Below are 9196 nucleotides of genomic sequence, written 5' to 3' on the forward strand. Positions count from 1 at the left end.
TCCTCTCCACACCTCTCTTCTCCTCCTCTCCTCCTCTCCTCCTGTCATCTCCTGCTCTCCTCTCCTCTTCTCTTCTTCCCACCTCCTCTTGGTCCGTCACGCTGCAGAACCTCCGCCATGAGAAGCCTCTGCACCTCCTCCAGGTCACTTGGTGCCCCTCCCCTGGGCCCTGGAGGGCCCTTGTGGGGGCCTGTTAATGGAACAATCCATTGAGTAGACGGCGCTCAAGGTCGCGAGGCCGCTGCTTTCACACCGCCACACAAAGAGTTCACACACTGCCTTGCTCAATGGCCGGGGCAGAAAGGTTTGAACCAGCACCTGTTCACACAAACAGCCCACTAACAATACTAACAATGCTAATGACGCTAACAACGCCTCATTGAAATCCATTTACCATCCAACTTAAAGGTATTAGTACAAGTACTACGAAGAGCAACATAACAAGTACTACTATTTCCCTCCATACCTTAACTCCTAACTCCCTACCTCCTTACGTCAGCCCCTACCTCCTACGTCCTAACCTCACCTCCTTACTTCCTACCTCCTACCTCCTAACCTTAACTCCTACCTCCCTACCTCCTTATCTCACCTCCTACCCCCTTACCTGACCTCCTACCTCATTACCTTACCTTACCTTATCTTACCTTACTTCCTACCTCCTACCTTCTAACCTTACCTCCTACCACCTTACCTCACCTCCTACCTCCTTATCTCACCTCCTACCTCCTTACCTCACCTCCCACCTCATTATCTTCCCTTACCATACCTCACTTCCTTCCTCCTACCTCCTTACATTAGCTCATACCTCCTTAACTTACCTTCCCTTCCCTTACCTCACCTTACCTCCTACCTCCTACCCCCTACCTCTTTATCCTTACCTCCACCCTCCTACCTCCTTACCTTACCTTACTTCACCTTACCTGCTACCTCCTTACCTTACATTGTCAGGAACATGAGGAACATGAGGAACATCAGGAACATGACTTTACTCTGAAACTAGAACTGGGAGTAAACTGGGTGCAGCCGAACGCTCAGCTGATCAGCAGTGACCATGGGAACAATAACCTTCTGTTTGTGCTCCATGAAGTTCCGTGAACCACATTTTGAACCACCCAATCGGCCGTCTGTGAAACTAAATAAACTTTCAGTCTCCCCCCCGCCTCCCCCACCTTCTATGCCTCCTCCACTCACTGCAAGAGCCTTGACTTCCTGAAGAACAAGTGCCTCTCAAAATGTGTGGTGTGGGAACACACAGGAAGGAAACGAAGCCTGATAGAGAGGTGGAGGAGCAGCAACTGGACCCATGCTGGTCCAATACTGGTCCCATACTGGGACTAAACTGGATCCATACAGGTCTCAAACTGATCCCTTACTGGTCCCATACTGGACCCATACTGGTCCCATACTGGTCCTTAACTCGATCCATACCAGACCCATACTGGTGCAATACTGTGTCCACACTGGTCCCTTACTTGATCCATACTGGACCCATAATGGACCCATAATGGTCCCTTATTGGTCCAATACTGGAACCATACTGCACCCATACTGGACCCATACTGGTTCCATACTGGGTCCATATAGGTCCTAAACTGGTCTCTTACTGGTCCCATACTGGACCATTATTGCACCCATACTGGACTCATACTGGTCCCATACTGGTCCTTAACTGGACCTATACTGGTCATATACTGGATCAACATTGATCTCTTACTCGACCCATACCAGACCTATACTGGTGCAATACTGTGTCCATACTGGTCCCTTACTTTATCCATACTGGACCAATAATGGACCCATAATGGTCCCTTATTGGTCCAATACTGAACCCATAGGGAACCATACTGGACACCATACTGGGTCCATTCTGGTCCCTAACTTGACCCATACTAGATCCATACTGGTCCTATACTGGACCCATACTGGACCCATCATGGTGCAATTTTGGTTCCCTACTGGAGCAATATTGGTGGTTCCTTACTCTCATACTTGTCCATTACTGGATAAATATTGGACCCATACTGGACCCATACTGGACCCATACTGGACCCACACTGGTCCCATACTGAACCCATACTGGACCCATACTGGTTCCATACTGCTCAAGTACTGGACCTATGCTGAACCCATAGTGGACCCATACTGGACACCTTACTGGGTCCATACTGGTCCCAAGCTGTTCCCTTAATGGACCTATATTGGTCCTATGCTTACTGAACACAAATTGGACCCTTACAGGACCCATTCCGGACCAATACTTGTTCCATTCGGTCCCTTACTGGACCCATATAAGACCCATACTGGACCCATACTGGTCCCATACTGGACCTATACTGGACCCATACTGGACCTATACTGGACCCATACTGGACCCATACTACCACATACTGGACCCATACTGGACCCATACTGGACCCCTACTGGACCCATACTGGTTCCATACTGGTCCAAGTATGGTCCTTTACTGGAAAAATACTGGTCCCATAATGGTTCCTTACTGTGTCCATACCGGTTCCATACTGGTCCCATACTGTGTCCAAACTGGGTCCATACGGGTTCCTTACTGGAACCATTCTGGTCCCTTACTGGTCCCATTGAGGTCCAATACTGGACTTAAATTGGAAACATATTGGTCCCATATTGGTACCATACTTGTTCCTTACTGGATCCAATCAGGTCATATACTGGTCCCTTACTGGACCCATACTGGCCCCAAACTGGTCCAATACTGGCTCCTTACAGGGTCCATACTGGTCCTTTACTGGACCCAAAGTGAACCCGTACTTGTCCCATACTGGGTCCAAACTGGATCCATACTGGTTCCATACTGGTTCCTTACTGGACCCATACTGGTTCCTTACTGTGTCCAAACTGGTCCATTACTGGTCCCATTGAGGTCCAATAGTGGACCCATACTGGACCAGTACTGGACCCATACTGGTCCCATACTGGTTCCATACTGGTCCCATACTGGACCCATATTGGTCCCATTCTTGTTCCTTACTGGGTCCATACTGGAACTATACTGGTCCCATATTGGTCCCTTACTGGGTCCATACTGGATTCATACTGGAACAATACTGGTCCCATGCTCCTTCCTAACTGGGTCCATACTGTTCCCAGTAAGGTCCCATACTAGAACCATACTGGACCCAAAAATTACCCTTACTAGTCCCATACTGGTTCCATACTGGGTCCATACTGGTCACATATGGTCCCTAATTGGGACCATATTGGACCCATATCAGACCCATACTGGTCCCATGCTCGTCCCATACTGGGTCCATACTGGGTCCATACTGGTCTGATACTGGACCCTTACTAGTTCCATTGTGGTCCAATCCTAGACCCATACTGGACCCATACTGGGCCCATGCTGGTCCCATACTGGTTCCTTACTCAACCAATACTGGACCCATACTAGACCCATACTGGACCCATACTGGGCCCATACTGGTTCCTAACTGGGTCCATAGTGGTCCCATATGGACCCATACAGGACCTATACTGATCCCATACTGGGCCCATACTGGTTCCTTACTGGTTCCTTACTGAGTCCAACCTGGTTCCTTACTGGGTCCATACTGGTCCAATGCTGGTCCCTTACTGGTCTGTTACTGAACCAATACTGGACCAGTATGGGTCTAGTATGAGTCCAGTATGGGACTGGACTCATACGAAACCCATACTGCTCCCAAACTTACTGGACCAGTACTGGACCCATACTGGACCCATTCTGGTTCCATACTGGTCCCATACTGGACCCATATTGGTCCCATGCTTGCTCCTTACTGGGTCCATACTGAACCAATACTGGTCCCATGATGCTTCCTTACTGGGTCCATACTGTTCCCAGTAAGGTCCCGTACTAGATCCATGCTGGCCCCATATGGTCCCTAACTGGAACCATATTGGACCCATACTGGACCCATACTGGTCCCATGCTGGTTCCTTACTGGGTCCATACTGTTCCAATACTGGTCCCTTACTGGTCTCTTACTGAACCAATACTAGACCCATACTGGTCCCATACTTACTGGACCAGTACTGGACCCATACTGGACCCATTCTGGTTCCATACTGTTCCCTTACTTGACCCATACAGGGCCAATACTGGTGCTATACTGGACCCTTACCGGTCCCATAATAGACTAGTCCCTTACTGGACCCATACTGGACCCATACTTAATCCATACTTGTCCCTTAATGGTCCCATACTGGACCGAAATTGGTCCCATACTGGGTCCATTCTGGTCCCTTACTGAACCCATACAGAACCCTTACTGGACCAATACTGGACCCATACTGCTCCCATACTTTACCCTTATTGGACTACTACTGAACCCCCACTGGTTCCTTACTGGACCCACACTGGACCCATACTGGTTAAATTCCGGTTCGTTACTGGGTCGATACTGGTCCCTTACTGGTCTCTTACTGGACCCATATTGGACCCTAACTTCTTCCATACTGGTTCTTTACTTGGTCCATACTGGTCCCATTCTGGTCCCATACTGGTCCCTTACTGGACCGATACTGGACCAATACTGGACCCATACTAGTCCCATACTGGTTTCTTACTGGGTCCATACTGGTCCAATATTGGTCCCTTACTGGTCCCTTACTGAACACATACTTTAGCCATACTGGTCCCATGCTAACTGCATCCATATTGTAGTCGTACTGGAGCCATAATAGTCCCATACTGGTCCCATACTGGTACCTTATTTTTTCCCTTACCGGACCCATACTGGACCCATACTGGTTCCATACTGGTCCCTTTCTTGACCCATACTGGACTCATACTGGACCCATACTGGTCTCATACTGGAACCATTCAGGTCCCATAATGGACCCATACTGGCACCATACTGGTCCCATACTGGTACCTTACTGGGTCCTTACAGGTCCCATACTGATCCCATACAGGTCCCTTACTGGACCCATACTAGACCCATACTGGTCCCTTACCCGGTCCATACTGGCTCCATACTGGTTCCTGACTGGGTCCGTACTGGTCCCTTACTGGACCCATACTGGACCCATACTGCTCCCGAACTAGGTCCATAGTGGTCCCATTCTGGACCCATACTGGACCATACTGGTCACTTACTGGACCCACACTGTTCCCATACTGGTCCATACTGCTTCCTTACTGGACCCATACTGGACCCATAATGGTTCCATACTTGTTCCTTTCTGGTCCCACTTTAGATCCATACTGATTCCTTACTGATCCCTTGCTGGGTCCATCCTGGTCCCATGCTGGTCCCATACTGCTTCCTTACTGGTCCCTTATTAGACCCATACTGGTCCCTTACTGGGTCCAGTGGGTTCAGCTGACACCTGATGCTATAGCATTAGCGCAGTGCTAATCTTTGACTGACAGCTGAGCCTACAGGATGCAGGGTGTTGGGGAGGGCACGGTAAAGAGCTGCTGTCACTTCCTGTGAGCGAGGGTTGCTGCAGGGGGGGAAGCGGAAGGATGGAGATGACAGGTGACACCCCCCGGCGGGGATCAGCTGGAGGGAGCACCTCTTTAACCTCCACCTTCCTCCACCTGTCAGAACAGCACATAAAGCTGCAGCATGATCCGTCACTGAGCTGTCAAGGGTTAGAACTGTACCAGGAGAAACAAAATCAAGAAGAATGATGATAATAACAATAATAATAATAATAATGATAATAATAATAATAATTATAATAATAATAATAATAATAATAACAATAATAATAATTACAATAATAATAATAACAATACTACTATTACTAATAATAACAACAATAATAATAATAACAACAATAACAAAAATAATAATAGTTTGCACACTAAAATAGGAACTTCAAACCTAAAACCTAAAACTCATGAACCAAATTCCTAAACCAAGTCTGCAAAATTACAAGCACAAGTTCTGCTTTACACTCAGTTTTAAATTCCAAATCACACTTTTTTCAAAACACTACACACAGGTCTCTACTTTAGACATAAGATTCAAAGTTCAAATCTCTGGTGTTCCTTTGGAAAGCAACACCACTCACAATGCCACAATGCTTTATTTAGCAGCTGGCACCACCCGCTGCTCAAGGTGGAAACATTAGTTGCTTCAATTGTTCACTTGGAAATCAGAGCTTTATCACTTGACAGTAAAAAGGCCACAGGTGAGCTCTCCTGTTGTGCAGGAAAATAGAGAGTGAGAGGAAGAGGAGGAAGAGGACCAGGAAGGACAGCTGTCTCATATGAGATCAGGGCCACAGTGGTTGACCATGGATGGAGTACAGGGGAGGCTGGGCACAGAGTTCAACCAAAGCCGCTGCCCAGTTGCATCTATCATCTGTACATTCAGAAGGGAGAAGCGCTCGGTTACCTCCTCTTGATGTTCGTATACTGTAGTGCTGTTCCACATCTCAGTTGGCCTATGCTACGCAGTGATTGTTGGCCAATGTTACAGTAATGTTATTTCATATTGAAAGAAAATACATTATTTCAGCTTACTGTAACCAATCAAATCATATTTTTGGATCTTCTGCAGAACTGAGAAATCACCAAGCCATGGTGGAAGACACCGGCTGTTCACACCAGAACAGGAGTCTGCTATTGTGAACACAAACCCTAATCCAAACAATACAATAAGACTACAAGAAATCCAGAACCACATCATCGCAGACAACACAATATTTCATAACATTCACCAGGTGGGCTTGTCTACATTGGACCGTGTATTACAGCGCAACCCGAATCGGGATGAAACAGGTCTACAGGATGCCATGTGAGAGAACCTCAGACAGGGTTAAAAAACAGGGCTGTGAATATGTGCATGTAAGTACTATGCTGTGAATGGACTAACATATCAGCACTGTACTGACACATTGCAGTAGCACTGTAATCCAGTTTTTTGTGCTTCACTATTTTGACTGCTCTACGTCTATTTCTAATATTGTCTGTGTTTCAGACCCAGCCAAAACAAAAGGAAGGGGACGGAACGTTATTGGCCACCGTGCCATTGTGAATGTTCCTGGATAGCGAGGAGGGAATATCACCATGTGAGCAGCCGTCAGCCAGCATGGTGTCCTCCATCACCATGCCAACCTTGGTCCTGACAACACCACCCTTCTCATCACATCCCTGAAAACGCTACGCAGCATCCTCATTCCAGCCGGACAGAGGGGACCAGAGCAGCCCAGGTGAGTTTCATCTGAGACAACATGAGTTTCCACCGGGCTGCTCTGAAACTGCTTCATCTACCACCTACTACAATCTATTGTTCTAAACCTCCCAGCATATTCCCCATTCCTAAAGCCAATTAAAGAGTTTTTTTTGGGCATGATCATGGAAGGTATGAGTGCCATCCGCATGGCTTTGCTTTAGGCCCTGGAGGATGCACCTCTGCACATGTGGTGCAGGGCCTGGAGCAGAGGATGGATGTGGGAGCTTTAAGGGAGAACATGTTGTGATGTGGATGAGGTGCTGTGGTCCAACCAACAGGAGCAGGATGCTGCCTTGGTTCCTTCTTCTTACATTTGCACTTGGTTTGCCTTTTTGTGTTTAGAGTTTAGAAAAAATGTGTCAGAAAACCCTTCATCTTACTGAATGTTTTTCCGGCTGTTTGTGTCGCATGGTTATTTCTCTGCTCTGTACAATTGGCTGTTCATGTCACATGTTTGTGACGTATTTACAGAGGTTTACGTATTTACGGAGGTTCATAATCATACAAATCATAATCAAACTTACGTAATTTTAGTAGTGCCTTCTTTCCCTGGATCAAATTTTTGATCAGTTATGTTTCCATGAAATACGAAAAATGCTGTGATATTTCCTTGACAAATTACAATTTGACAGGTTCTATTTTTCTGACACGCTCCTGGATCTTGAAAACATCACTCATTTACACAGTCGAGTAGACTCGACTCAAAGTGGTCACAAGTTTCTGTGGATTAATGTTTTTTCATGATTCCGGCAAAGAAATGGGACCAAAGAGATAAAATATCAATCTAACAGATCCACAGACATCTACAGGGTAAGAAAGTACATAAATATATACAGAGACTCCGAGTTTGTACACTACTCTTACTGAGTACTACTACTACAGAGTGACGGAGTCTACAGCACACATTAGACACGGTCCAATGTACATTCTGAATCAGAACATTTTTATATAAATATCAAATATCATTTATCATAAACAATACAATGACATCATAAAGCGTCTTAATGTAAATATAATTTATAGTAATATATTATATTACTATAAATTATATTTATAGTAATATATTATGACGTCATGAAGCGTCTTACTAACCCTTACTTTAGATACTACTATTTAGTAAATCATCTTCAAATTGATGATTCAATGGTTCCAACCAGAGCAACAACAGGACCATGGATGGAGAGACATTGAACAAACAGAATGTCAAGAGTTATCAATATCTGATCTACCATTCCTTACTGAATCAAAAAGAACATCACCACATCTCAATGGTTACAGTTATTAATAGATTACATCTCAATGGAAAAACTACTGGCAATATGTTAAAACAATGTTGATTAATTTAATGAAATATCGGTCACTTTTATCACTGACATAACTCAGGGTGGGGTGGCCTGTCGTGCCGGGGCTGGTTAGGTGTCCCGTTTGGTCCTGTCAACCAGGGTCCTGAACCTGGCCGACTGTACTGGGCGCGAGGCTCACCACGTGGCCTCCTTCGGTGGGGGGCGGTCTCCTGTCATCACACCGGGCTTTTGGGGTACCTGTCCTCTAGCGCTCTCGGTGCACGGGGCGCTCGTCGCTGGGGGGGTCAGGCTGTGGGTGGGGGTGCCGTCTGCTGCCCTCTGTTCTGTTCTGGTCCGCATGCTTGGCGACTGAGGGCTGACCAGGGGCCTGATGGGGGCGTGGAGCTGACGGCATGGCGGAGGCGCATGGCGGACCGCTCTGCACCCGTGGCTGATATCTGTAGGTTGGCTGCCACCAGGTAGGGAGATGGGCGTAGTAGGGCACGGTTGCGTCCGGGGAGAGGGGGTCTGCATGGTTGTTCCCCGGCCTACTGCGCTCCTGGATCGATCTGGTCATGATCTGGTCTCTCCCAGTGCAAAAACTCATTCTCAGCACATACACCACACAATAGGCCGAAGGCTTGCGGGATGGGTGGGGTGCAAGCTATGTGGGGGGGATGCAGCGGGTAGCTGCCATCTTGCCTGTCA

The sequence above is a fragment of the Zeus faber genome (assembly GCF_960531495.2).
Source record: "Zeus faber genome assembly, chromosome: 6".
NCBI lineage: Eukaryota > Metazoa > Chordata > Actinopteri > Zeiformes > Zeidae > Zeus > Zeus faber.